Genomic DNA, 13,698 nt, shown 5'->3' with positions numbered 1-13,698 from the left:
AAGGAGAGGCATTGGAAAGGGATCCATTATGCGCTTGGTTTCTTGTTCCCCACGGGAACCTCTCCCTAAAGCCACAGAACAGTTAACAGAGATAATATTTCGAGAGATTCTGTTATTGCACATATTTCAGAACATGACAGAGAAGCAAAAGATGAACCCAAACACTTCCGTAAAATGAAAAGTTTGAGTTTGTCGTAAAAGGAATAAATTCGACAGGTAATGAGTTCAATGTATAATTGTCGAATCAGAGTTGAAAACAGTGAGGCCGGGCACGGTGGCTCACGCCTGTAATCCCAGCACTTTGGGAGGCTGAGCAGCAGGAGGATTGCTTGATCCCAGAAGTTAGAGACCAGCCAGGCCTACGTGACAAGACCCCGTCTCTAAAAGAAAACCACACACAAAAAATGAAACCTGTAAACATTGTACTTGTTAATTCAAACTAGATTTTTAGGAAGTTTTGTAATTGCTTTCCTTAAGCCGGTGGGCATCTTTTCAGTCATGCAGTTCTTTTCATATGCTGCCTACAGAGGGCATGGCTCAGCACCTCCTAGGCCACAGGCAGAAATATTTACATATGTGATTTGCAAAGGAGTCACCGACAGTGACCCACAAATAGGCTGATTCATTGTTAATACAGCACTAATCACAAACGTTATCTAATAAAATGCTAGCTGAAACCCCACCTGCATTTCCCCCCCATCACATGTATGTTGTATTTATATGCAAGTATTCAATTACAGTTATATTCCTTTCAGATCGTTTGGAACTAGGCCCATGTGTCGGTATGCATATGTTCCACATACATGAGCACATAGAACTTGTATCCACAAGAAATACACGCTGACCAAAACAGTGATAGACACACATAAAAATCATATATTCATGTCATGCTAGATGCAGATGAAGACACCAGATAGAGAAATGGTTTCAAAAGTATATCTGGAGAATGGAGAGATGATGTAAATTTTTGGTGGTAGGAGGAAGAGGTGAGAGGGTGTGAAGGAGAGATGGGCAAGGTCAGGTAGTCCAGAATGCCGACCCCGAGATCCACACAAGGTCAGGTCACACATCGGAGGGGACAGGGAAGTCCCCTTTGCTTGTTTGGGAAGATTTCCTAAAGCAGCCCAGCTTCCTGTCCCACCCAGAGAGCGGGGAAGAGAATGACAGATTTGATGTCCTGATGGTGTTACACTCAGTTACTTTTATCGAGAGGGAGTACATGAAGATGTTGAGATATGTTAGAAATAAACTTAGGTAATAGTAATGATGCTGACTTGTCGGCATGAAGAAAGAGGACCATGCGGGCGTGCTTCCCTTATCCAAGCAGCTGCCGGAAGCAGAGTCCTGTGATTATATCTATACACAACTTTGGAATGACCAAAATCTGCATGTTAGACTGGGCAGGGACAGATAAGGCACAGAAAACACAGGAGCAGCAGATGTAGGAGAGGATCAGAGAATAAGGCAACACATACATCATTAGTTGTAGGGAGGGAAGATTAAACCCTGAGTGCAAGAGAACCTAGGAGAATGCGGGAGCCACATGGCCCGAGGAAGAGGCCAGTGTTACTGAAATGATGAAAGGAGATGCAGGTCTGTTAAACGAGTGGCTTAACACAACTCACGCGTAGCAGCATAGTGGCAGGCTTGACCTGTTCAGCTACATTTGTCTTTCTGCATTCTGTTAGACCAGATTTCCTCACAGGCCCCATAGGGAAGCTGTCCGGTGAATTCGCACACACCCCAGGCCCAATATTCTGAAGCAGGTCAGTGTTCATTTAACGCCTAGGCTGTTAGAGAGGCTGGTTGGATCCTGACCTGGTTTCCTACATAGGATCTCTGACAAGTTATCAAACTTCCCTGTGCCCACAGTAATACCTGCCTGCAAGAGTGGGTGAGGATGAGTGCAATTGCAATGACGGGTGGAGCGTGAGCTCAGCCTGGGCTATCCCAGTGAATGCTCCGCATCCTGGAGCCCACCACAGGCTGCAAAAAGCTCCTCTCACCTGGCAGAGGTGGGCTCCTGCTGTGTCCCATCATCACGCTGTAAAGAATCTGCTGTGTTTCACACCTCTGGGAATTTCATTTCTGTTGATACAGCATCACCATTCAAACAATGCCCCATCTCCTTGGCTCGGCCTCTTTCACTGCCCACCGGCCACCTCCCACCACACCTAGACTCCCTTGGTGTTCTTTTCTCTCCACACTTGCCCCTTGCTGATATCACCCATTGTCTTTAATCCTGACTGAGCCACTGCTCCTTGCCAATCCCGATTTATATTTCTAGCCTAGATTCTCAGCTTCAAACTTAAGTGTCTTCATTTGGGTATGTCACATCAATCTTCAGCTTAATTTGTCTAAAATGGGATGTATAAATCTGGCATTGGGAAATGGTTAATGGACAGGACTTGAATGCCCCGAAGGCCAGAATCCTCTTCCTTCTCACCGGTGACCCAGCCCAGGGTGTTAGGTGTCAGTAACAATCAGTAGTATTTTGTCACTGTATAAGTTATATGTGTTTTGCCTCACCTAGCTGCGGGGAGGAAAAAACAGTTATATGTCTCTTTTCCCAACTATTTTGAAAGTCTTCAGACCTGTTGAGGGTGAAGACCATATCCTGCTCTTTTCTGATTCCCTCAAAGACCCCCCATCTCCCTGCCACCCCAACAATGCTGCCACAGAATGAATGCCTGGGAACGCAAGTGGAGTGGAATTTTGGGGTAGCACTTCCACATTCATCAGTTATTCAAACTTCTGTTCCAAGAATCCCGTGCGTAGTACAGTGGCTCTGTGTACTTCTCCCTTGATGCCACCAAGGCCCAAAAGCTGACCCTGGAGGCACACTAGCCCTTTCCTGCAGCTCCCGCTACTGCTTCTGTGGCCTGGCACCATTCAGCATCCTCCCTCGATTCCAAGACCTCAGCAGTTTGATGAGACTATACTAGGTATACCCAGAACTGGAAGATGAAGGGAACTGACAGCACAAGGAGGCACTCACCCACAGGCCATTCTGAGAACCCGGTTTGTTCCATTTTCTTCTCTGCATGGTGGAGGGGCCCCCTGTAACTGATCATCTCCTTCACACCAACACATAAGGAAATCTCTTCTGTGCCATCTAATACTCAATGGGGCCTCTCAGGGACAGGGGCCGTCTGCAGGGACAGGCCCTGCTGACTGGGACCCTCGCTGGTCCAGTAGAGCAGTGCTGTCAATAGATCGACAGCCCCGGTGAAAATGACCTGATTCCAGTCCCTGGCAGTGAGCCTCTCGGCACTTCTCCTTTTCCCACCAGCAGATCAGACACACACACCACACCCCCAGGAGCACGCGGGGTTCTGTGCAGGTTCCAAAGGGCTTTCTCTCCTATTCAGGAGGGCACATGTAAACTGAGTGAGGGAGGGACATTTTCATAGGAACAATCTTGAGTGCTGTCTGATTAGCACATATTTAAAAAGACAATTGGCACTTTTAGTTAGCTGTTAGTCTAGTCACAGTTATCTATACTGAGCAAAATAATTTGCGTACTGTGATGGGGAGGTACAGGGGAAGCCCCTGGAGATGTTCAGAAAATGGTTATTGACAAGGCTACATGCCTGGCCCAGAGGCAATCATTAGCATTGGGATATTTGCACTTAGGTTTAGTTGTACTGATCTTTAAGGAACAACTAAAATGTAATTTTCTTTTTGAAAAAAATAGACATTTTTTTGAGACAGGGTCTGTGGCTCAGGCTGGAATGCAATGGCCAATCACAGTTCACTGCAGCCTTGACCTCCTAGGCTCAAGCAGTCTTCCTGCCCGAGTCCTTCCTTCTTGAGTAGTGGGGACTACACCGCAGGTGCACACCATCATGCCCAGCTAATTTTTTTTTATATTTAGTAGAATGGAGTTGCTCACTATGTTGCCCAGGCTGGTCTTGTACTCCTGGGCTCAAGTGACCCACCCGCCTCCACCTGCCAAAGTGTTAGGATTACAGGTGTGAGCCACTGCACCAGGTCTAAAATGTGATTTTTTGTTTCCCATTTTGAAATACTAAGTAATTACTAAGTGCTAATTTCCTGCTTTACAGAGAGTACCTGGTTCAAATCCCACTCATTTTCAAAAGACAGTTAAAAGCCTTCCTGGGGTTTATATTGAGTACTATTTAATACAAGTAGACTATTAGATAAAACTTACTATACTGAGATTTTCCTTATAGCAGTACTTCTAAAAGGCCAGTTCTAAAGTCCATGATAAATTCGTGTGATCTGAAACCATATACATTTCATGAATCCGTCTCGGTTGGTCTGATAGTCCAAAGTTGTAAAGCCCAATGTTAATACCCAATTGGCTCTACATATTTAGGGCTAAGGAATCGTAGGAAGAGAGAGCAATATCTCTGAGAGAGATGTCTGCATCATACTTAATAAATAAGTAAACTCTCTTGGGAAAGAAGAGATCTATTAGAATAATAGAATATCTGCTGGTAGTTAGATAATGATTCAAATAGATCTGCAAAAAGGGGCACAGGGCAGGGAAAGCAGAGTGTGTCTGTTAACATTTTTAGCTCTTTGACTATTTCATAGACATATTTTTTATCTTTGGAAATTTCCTTTTTGCACTAGATTTCCTTTTGTTTTCATGAGGTAGAAGCTCTTGGTACCGTTGACCCTCAGAATCCACGGGGAATTGGTTCCAGGACCCTGGTAGATAATGTGGTCCACAGATGCTCAAGTCTTTTATGTAAAATGGTGTAGCATTTGCATGTAACCTATGCACACTCTCCCATATACTTCAAATAATTTCTAGATTACTCATGATACCTGATACAATAGAAACACTATGTAAATAGTTGTTACACTGTATTGCTTTTAAAATTTGCATTATTTTAATTGTTATAGTGTTATTATTTATTAATATTTTTAATACGAGGTTCCTTGAATCCACAGATATGGAAACTACACAGACAGAGGACTGACTGTAATTGTTTCACAGTTTATTTTGTTGACTGAAGATTACTGAGTTACCTGGATACTCCTGTTGGGATTATTTCCAGTACTGCTTTGCTGGGATGGGAGTAATGAGGCTTTCCTGTCAGCCGTATTCTGGGAATCTCCTTGGTATACTGGGCATCTCTCACACTGTGTGTTGTTATATTTGATATTAGATGTGCCTCTGCACCAGAGTGTTGAGATTTCAGCCACATTCCTTGAATCCCAGGCATACAAGGATAATGGTCTGAGCCAGCCCTTTTTCTGTAACCTGCTTCTCTATGTCCTTGCTGTATAGGCCCTGTCTCTTCTGGAGCAGAGTCAGAAAAGTGGGTGCTATTTCAATGGACTGACATTCATGCTCGACACATCAGCTCCCTTGTCACTGGGCTTGGGTCTGGAAGGCAGTTTGACCTCAGCCAAGTCACTTAGTGCCCAGAGTCCTCATCTGCTTTTCTGTGAGATGAAAATCACAGTTAATACCTATTCTTGTCCACAGAATTGGCCTGCGTCCAATAAATCTATCAACCATCCATTCAATTGACACTTATTAAGAATTTACTTGCTTGCAAGGCACTGGGGCTAAGGATGAATAAGATAGGACACCTGCCCTGGAGGAGCTGTTTGTTAGGGAGGCAATGGATCAAGTGAGACGATGCACACATTAAAAACAAGAACAACCTTACTTCACTCCCATTGGGTTAGCTGTTTTCAAAAAAAAGAATAATCATCTAAATGTTGACCAGATTGTGGAGAAATTAGAACCTGTGTGCACTGTTATTGGTAATATAAAAGGTGCAGCTGCTGTGGAGGGTGGTATGGCAATTGCTCAAAAAAGTTAAAAATAGAATGATCCTATGATCCAGCAATTCCACTTCTAGGTATATGCTCAAAATTGAAGGTAGAGACTCAGATACTTCCACATCAGTGTTCATAACAGCATTATCCACAAGAGCCAAAAGGTGAAAACAACCCAGGTATTCATCGACAGAAGAATGGATAAGCCAAATGTGGTAGATACAGAAAATGGAAGATATTCAGCCTTAAAAACGCTTCAAATTCTGATACATGCTACAACGTGGGTGAACCTTGAAAATATTACGCTACGTGAAATAAGCCAGACACCAAAGGATGAATATTGTATAATTCCACTGATATGAGATACCTGGAATAGGAAAATTCATACAGAAAGTAGAATAGAGGTTCCCAGGAGGGGTAGGGAGGTAGAGAATGGGGTCACGTTTAATAGGTACAGAGCTTCGATTTGGGATGATGAAAAAGCCTGGAAATGGTAGCAGTGTTGGTTACACAACATTGTGAATGTACTTAACACTACTGAACTTAAGAAAGGTTTAAATAGGAAATTTTATGCATATCTTACCACAACTTTTTTTTTAACTTTGTAATACCTAAAACGCCATGCAAATACAAGGATTGTTAACTTGAATTAAGATTAATGGGATTGTATTTATAGTCAGTCTCTTAAAGTGCTATATGCACAAAATTACATTGTCACTATTTATTGTGTGATATCGAAGAACATCTGTCCAGATAAACTTTAATAATAATTTATATCTCATCTTCTTTCAAAAAGAATTCAAGGTAGTTTACCATAAAATCATAGGGGTAATGAGACCAAATCCCATTAATATAGGATAAGATATAATTATGTGAAACTAAGACACAAAGCAGAGAGGAAGGAAGAGAAAGCAGGTCTACTGAACAAAACTCAACTATTCTCCTAGGAACCAGGGAAATGTTCATATTAATCAGATATTTTATTCTTAAAATGTCATTAGTTTCAATATGATCCTTGTATGGCTCTATAGTGCTTTGTGTTGTTACCAAGAACAGTTCTGGGAATTTATTTTGTAATCAGGGAACACCTAATCAAAGCAAACGAAGGATGTAAAATCAAGAACACGTTTTCCTGAGACTGAGCCCTCAGGACCATATTCTGTGTTTAAGGGAACAGGTTCCCTTGGAAGGGTATCTGCCCTGCTTGCCACGGCCCCGTCAATCTCGTATATCTTCTCTGGCCTGTACTCGTCCACACTCGTGCCCTGTCATGACAACCATATCCTCAGCTGGCTCCCCCAGCCTTCCAGCTCCCTTCCAAACCCTGCTCTGGCAGCCTAGATCCTGTAAGGCCCCATGTGTGGCCGTAACTCCAGCCCCTGCTGGAGTTTTCTCCTCCTGATGCTCCTGTCTTCCTGGACAAGCCCTGTACCTCTTGCAGAGGATAGGTCAGACCGCACTTTCTCCAACCCAATCCATTCCCCTTCTCCATGTTGTTCCCATGTAGTGCTCCAATTACACATTAACTGGGTTGCAAATAAATAGAAAGTCTTGTGACCTTTGTTTCATTTCTTGTGAAAAATGAAAAGCAGGGGCCATTAGACCAAAGATCACATCATACATCCTATTAGAAATAATAACATTTATAGAATGATATATGAGGGCCAAGAAGGGAAATCAGGTTTATCTAATCCAGCCCTTTGACAATAGAAAAACAGACTCTGAGAAAGGAAGTGACTTACCCTATATGCTAGAGGTAGAAATAGACTTGGAACCCTAGTTTCTTAAAACCCTGTATTTTTATAACACCATGCTGATTTCATTCTAATTTGCATTCTATTTAATAATCAGCAAACAGTTCTTTAGATGCACCCCAAACATAGGCCAAGAGCAACGAGGTAAAGTAGCAGGAAGAGTACTTGCTTTGCCAAAGCCATAGACCTTGGCCAAGTTGTTTCATGGCCCTGGACCTCTGCTGGAACTGTTTCCTGATTATTAAATAAAACACAAATTAGAATGAAATTAGCATGGTGTTATACAAACACTGAGTTTCAAGAACGTGGGGTTCCAATTCTGTTTCTACTTCTGTTTTCTCATCTGTAAAATGAAGAGATGAGCTGAATCGGCCTTAAGTTTATATCTGCTTATAGCATTTTATGATCTTACTAGACGATTGGCTTAACCCACTGTATTGGTCAGGGTTCTCTAAAGGCACAGAACTAATAGGTTAGATGAATATATGAAGGGGAGTTGACTAAGACTGAGTCACACGATCACAAGGTGAAGTCCCACAATAGACATCTGCAAGCTGAGGAGCCAGCAAGCCAGTCTGAGTCCCAAAACCTCAAAAGTAGGGAAGCTGACAGTGCAGTCTTCAGGCTGTGGCTGATTGCTTGAAAGCCCCTGGCAAACCAGTGGTGTAAGTCCAAGAGTCCAAAAGCTGAGAACTTGGAGTCTGATGTTCCAGGGTTGGAAGCATCCAGCACCAAAGCAAGATCTAGTCCTTCCACCTTCCTCTGCCTGCTTTTTTTTTTTTTTTTTTTTTTTCTTAATCAGATCTTGGTACTGGGAATGGTTCTAGAGGAACAGAGTTTTAAGGATGGATTTCTTTAGTTGGTTTTGGGGTTTCTAGAGTTGGCTGCCTAATATGATTTGCCTCAAAAATGCTAAGAACTCTACTTCTAATTGTGTGGAGAACACTGAGAATCCTTGTCACGAACTGTTTAAAGAGTTACACAAAAGAAATGCATTCATTACTCCTGATTCACCACTCATGAGAGGCAAGGAGTTTAATAACTGTGTACGTAATACCTTTGATCATTTGTAGACAACCAAGGAATATAATGAAGTTGGTTGGTTGCTCTAAGTTCACTGGACAGAGTGATGGAAGAAAACAATGAACTCAGGGATTTTAACTCCTGGCTCCAGAAGCATACTCTGAGCCTCAAATCTTCTAAGATTGCCTGGAGTGAGCGTCTTATCTCCTGTAGGAAAAGTGCTGAAATTGTGGAAAGTCAGACACAAGCTCTTATCATGGGAGTGGCTGACCTGCAATGAAAGGTGCATGCACAGCCTCACCAGGTGTCTACTGTTAAAATGAGGGCATTGATTGGAAAAGAATGGGACTCTGCAACTTAGAATTGGGATGTGTGAGAGGATCATGATGAAGCTGGGGACATAGAGACAAACCATATCATTCCACCCTTGGCCCCTCCCAAATCTCATGTCTTCACGTTTCAAAATAAATCGTGCCTTCCCAACAGTCCCCTGAAGTCTTAACTCATTTCAGCATTAATTGAAAAGTACACAGTCCAAAGTTTGGGCTATGAGCCTGTAAAATCAAAAGCAAAGTTAGCTATTTCCCAGATAAAATGGAGGTACAGACATTGGGTAAATATACCTATTCCAAACAGGAGAAGTTGTCCAACACAAAGGGGCTATCAGCCTCATGCAAGTCTGAAATCCAATAAAGCAGTCATTAAACCTTAAAGTTCCAAAATGATCACCTTTGACTCTGTGTCTCATATCCATGAGATATGCTGATGCGAGAGGTAGGTTCCCACGGCCTTGGGCAGCTCTGCCTCTGTGGCTTTGCAGTATACAGCCTCCCTCCTGGTTGCTTTCATGGGCCAGCATTGAGGGTCTGCAGCTTCTCCAAGTGCATCTTGCAAGCTGTCAGTGGATCTACCATTCTGCAGTCTGGAGGATGGTGTCTCTCTTCTCACAGCTCCTCCAGGCAATGCCCCAGTGGGCACTCTGTATGGGAACTCCAACCCCATATTTCCCTCCCATACTGCCCTAGCAGAGATTCTCCATGAGGGCCCTGCCCCTGCAGCAAACTTCTGCCTGGATATCCAGGCATTTCTGTACATTCTCTGAAGTCTAGGTGGAGGTTCCCAAACCTTAATTCCTGACTTCTGTGAACCCGCAGGCCCAACACCACATGTAAGCCACCAAGGTTTGGGGCCTGCACCTCTGAAGCAATGGTCCAAGCTCTACCTTGGGCCCTTTCAGCCGTTACTGGAGCAACTGGGACACAGGATACCAAATCCCTAGACTGCACAGAGCAGGGACTGGCCCACGAAACTATTTTTTCCTCCTAGGTTTGGGCCTATGATGAGAAGGGTTGCTGCAGAGATCTCTGACTTGCCCTGAAGACATTTTCCCCATTGTCTTGGCGATTAACATTTGACTCCTCATTACTTATGCAAATTTCTGCAGCCAACTTGACTTTCTCCTCAGAAAATCAGTTTTTCTTTTCTAACACATCATCAGGCTGCACATTTTCTGAACTTTTATGCTCTTCTTCTTCTCTTTTAAACATAAGTTTCAATTCCAAACCATATCTTTGTGAATACATAGAACTGAATGCCATTAACACCACTCAAGTCACCTCTGAATGCTCTGCTGCTTAGAAATTTCTTCTGCCAGATGCCCTGAATCATTTCTCTCAAGTTCAAATTCCCACAGATCTCTAGGGCAGGAGAAAAATGCTGCCAGGCTCTTTGCTAAAACATAACAAGAGTCTTCTTTGCTCCAGTTCCCACCAAGTTTCTCATCTCTATCTGAGACCACCTCAGCCTGGACTTTATTGCCCATATCACTATCAGCATTTTGGTCAAAGCCATTCAACAAGTCTCTAGGAAGTTCCAAACTTTCCCATATCTTCCTGTCTTCTGAACCCTCCACACTGTTTCATCCTCTGCCTGTTACCCAGTTCCAAAGCCGCTTCCACATTTTCAGGGACTGCAGCATCCCACTCTGCCAGTACCAATTTACTGCATTAGTCCATTCTCATGCTCCTAATAAAGACATACCTGAGACTGGGTGATTTATAAAGGAAAGAGGTTCACAGTTCCACATGGCTGGGGAGGCCTGACAATCATGGCGGAACGCAAAGGAGGAGTAGAGGCATGTTTTCCATGGCGTCAGCAAGAGAGCGTGTGCAGAGGAACTGCTCTTTATAAAATCATCACGTCTCCTGAGATGTATTCACTATCATGAGATCAGCACAGGAAAAACCTGCCCCTATGATTCAGTTACCTTCCATCAGGTCCCTCCTATGACACATGGGGACTATTAAATTCAAGGTGAGATATGGGTGGGGACACAGAGCCAAACCCTGTCACTGTGAATTTGCCAGTACACAGAACAGCATACACTTTCACCTCCTCTCCTCCTCCACACTGTTCCCCTTAGTCTGGGAAAAACATCCTTCTTCTTTCCCCCTTAGTTTTTAAAAAAACTTTTTATTTTAAAAAACTGATTTTTCACTTAAAGAAAAATCTCTGCTTAAACTTCACTCAACACAGAGTTGGCAGTGTCTCCCCCAACCCCTAGTTTAATTAGTTGCCCCTCCTCTGCACCTGACTTTCTGACTACCCTCACTTTATCACACTCATTAGAATCATTGATTTTCTGATCTCTTCCATTCGACTGAATTTATTAAAGTCGGGATTATGGTACATTTCTCTATCTCAGGTGCCTGTCAAGAAGCCAGCCTCATCATAGGGTGTCAATACGTGTCTGGTCAATGAATGTAATGGCTTTTGGGAGTGAAACAAGGACGAGAGTGTGGTTGGAGTTTTTAAGGATGATTAGAACTTGGAAGATACTGGAAAATAGTGATAACACTGGCTTAACAAAAGTGGGGGGCTAAAAGGAGTGGGTCAGATGAGTGTTCTTTAGTCGAATAGGGACCATCCGCAGTAGAATCATCCAGGGCATTTGTGAAAATTAGATTCCATCTTCATTTCCACCCACTACTCCCCATCCTGGGTGTGCAAATCTGGTTTTACCTTTAAAGCAAGCTCCTTTAAGAAGATTCTTATCATGTGAACAGAGAGTCTTAAACTCCTGGAAGGAACTCTGGCAGCTGTGGGCAAATTCTTGAAGAGAGAGAATGATGACAGGTTAAAAATGGAGCTTTGGGGGGCCGGGCATGGTGGCTCACACCTGCAATCCCAGCACCTTGGGAGGCCTAGGTGGGTGGATCACCTGAGGTCAGGAGTTCGAGACCAGCCTGGCCAACATGATGAAACCCTGTCTCTACTAGAAATACAAAAATTAGCCTGGTGTGGTGGCAGGCATCTGTAATCCCAGCTACTGGGGAGGCTGAGGCACAAGAGTCGCTTGAACCTGAGAGGCAGAGATTGCAGTGAGCTGAGATCACACCATTGCACTCCAGCCTGGGTGACAAGAGTGAAACTCCATCTCAAATTAAAAAAAAAAAAAAGGGAGCTTTTGGAAGGGCGTAGCCTGGTGGTCTGCAAAATAGATTGGTGAGAGAGAGATCTCAGAAGCAAGGGTAAGCTTCTAGGAGTGCACCAAAATGTTCAAATGACAGGAATTGAGAGCTTGCTCTGCAGGGTGTCACCAGAAGTGGAGAGTCAGCAGTCACCCAGGAAGCATGTTGAGGGACGAAAGAAGGAGCCTGAGTGACAGATAGAGTATAAGGGATGTTGGGGGGGCGTCTGAAACAACTATGTTTTAGGGACCCTAGAAAAATGTCAGTCCACTGATAAACATGCTACTTCTAATTATTTCTATTTCAATTTGTGATTGAGGTGTATGGGAGGCATCCAAGTGAAAATGATGTAGCCATTGGCAATGTGGGCACGAGAACAAAGGTCTAGGAGGAAGAAAAAGATGTGGGACAGTCAGCAGCATGAGGCAGGAGCGACGGGAGCCTGGAAACCTGAGCTTAGGTTCTTAGAAAGCAAAAGTCTGTAATACTTCCTGACATGCATAATGTGAGAGGATAGCAGGAGTAAATGAAAACTCTGGATGGCAGATTGTGCTGACAGTAATGAGCAAAAGCAGACGTCTGGCAGACCGGACCCCCCAGAGGATACTCTTCTGTTGGAGAGCTGAGAAATGAGGGGTGACAGGGGCAGTAGTTCAAAGTGGGAGCAGAGGAGGGCACATGAACAAAGAAGAAACTTATCAGGAAATCCTAACACGTATCTGCATTAATGATCTGTCTTGCTAAACAGGATTGCTTTTTTTTTTTTTTTTTTGAAATGGAATCTCACTGTTGCTCAGGCAGGAGTACAGTGGTATGATCTCGGCTCACTACAACTTCCGCCTCCCAGGTTCAAGTGATTCCCCTGCCTCAGGCTTCCGCGTAGCTGGGATTGCAGGAGCCTGCCACCATGCCTGGCTAATTTTTTGTATTTCTAGGAGAGACGGGGTGTCACCATGTAAGCCAGGATGGTCTCGATCTCCTGACCTCATGATCCGCTCGCCTCAGCCTCCCAAAGTGCTGGGATTGCAGGGATGAGCTACTGCACCCGGCCAATTGCACTTTTTTAAGGCATATTCTTTTCGTTCTTGCTCCTCGGTTATGGTGTCATTTGAAACAAGCACGAGATGTCATGTAGAATGGAAACAGATATCCAGAGCTCTGTTCTCGTGCTACTGTGAAATGTGGCTTCAGAGAAGAAACATTCCTTTCAAACTCATTATGCCTCCATTTCCCCTTTATTGTGCTAAGGGGGGCGTCTGTGTTGAAATGTCAAACCAAGTGCCCAGATGTAGACTAACACAGAGAACATTAGTGCAGGCTGCCCTTGCATCAGAAGCCCCATTTGGTATCCTAAGTGCGGTCCTCTGCCTCTGAGTAGATTGTCATCAGGAGAGAAATCGCTGTCAGTGCTGAAAGGTTTTTTAATGACTTGAATACTCCCAGTGTTTTCTGTTGTTCATCTGCATTATATACACTTGATTTTAGATGGTAAATCCTTGAAAGTCTTTTCTGTGAATAACGTTACATGCTTTGGAAAAGGAGTGTCCAATCTTTTGGCTTCCCTGGGCCACACTGGAAAAAGAAGAATTTCTTGGGCCACACAAAAAATACATTAACACTAATGATAGCTGATGGGCTTTTAAAAAAAAAAATCACAAAAAAAGTCTCATAATTTTTTTTTTTTT

General features: G+C 43.6%; 1 protein-coding gene across 1 annotated transcript in view; it reads left to right on the top strand.

Annotated features, from left to right (window-relative positions):
- MCF2L2 (MCF.2 cell line derived transforming sequence-like 2) overlaps positions 1–13,698 on the top strand; it is a 235,861-nt gene that overhangs the window by 180,062 nt on the left and 42,101 nt on the right. The gene's annotated exons all lie outside the window — the stretch shown is intronic.

This window comes from Cebus imitator, unplaced genomic scaffold (assembly GCF_001604975.1).
Source record: "Cebus imitator isolate Cc_AM_T3 unplaced genomic scaffold, Cebus_imitator-1.0 Scaffold111, whole genome shotgun sequence".
NCBI lineage: Eukaryota > Metazoa > Chordata > Mammalia > Primates > Cebidae > Cebus > Cebus imitator.
Note: the sequence above shows the minus strand (reverse complement) of the source record. Positions and strands in the feature narration are given on the sequence as shown.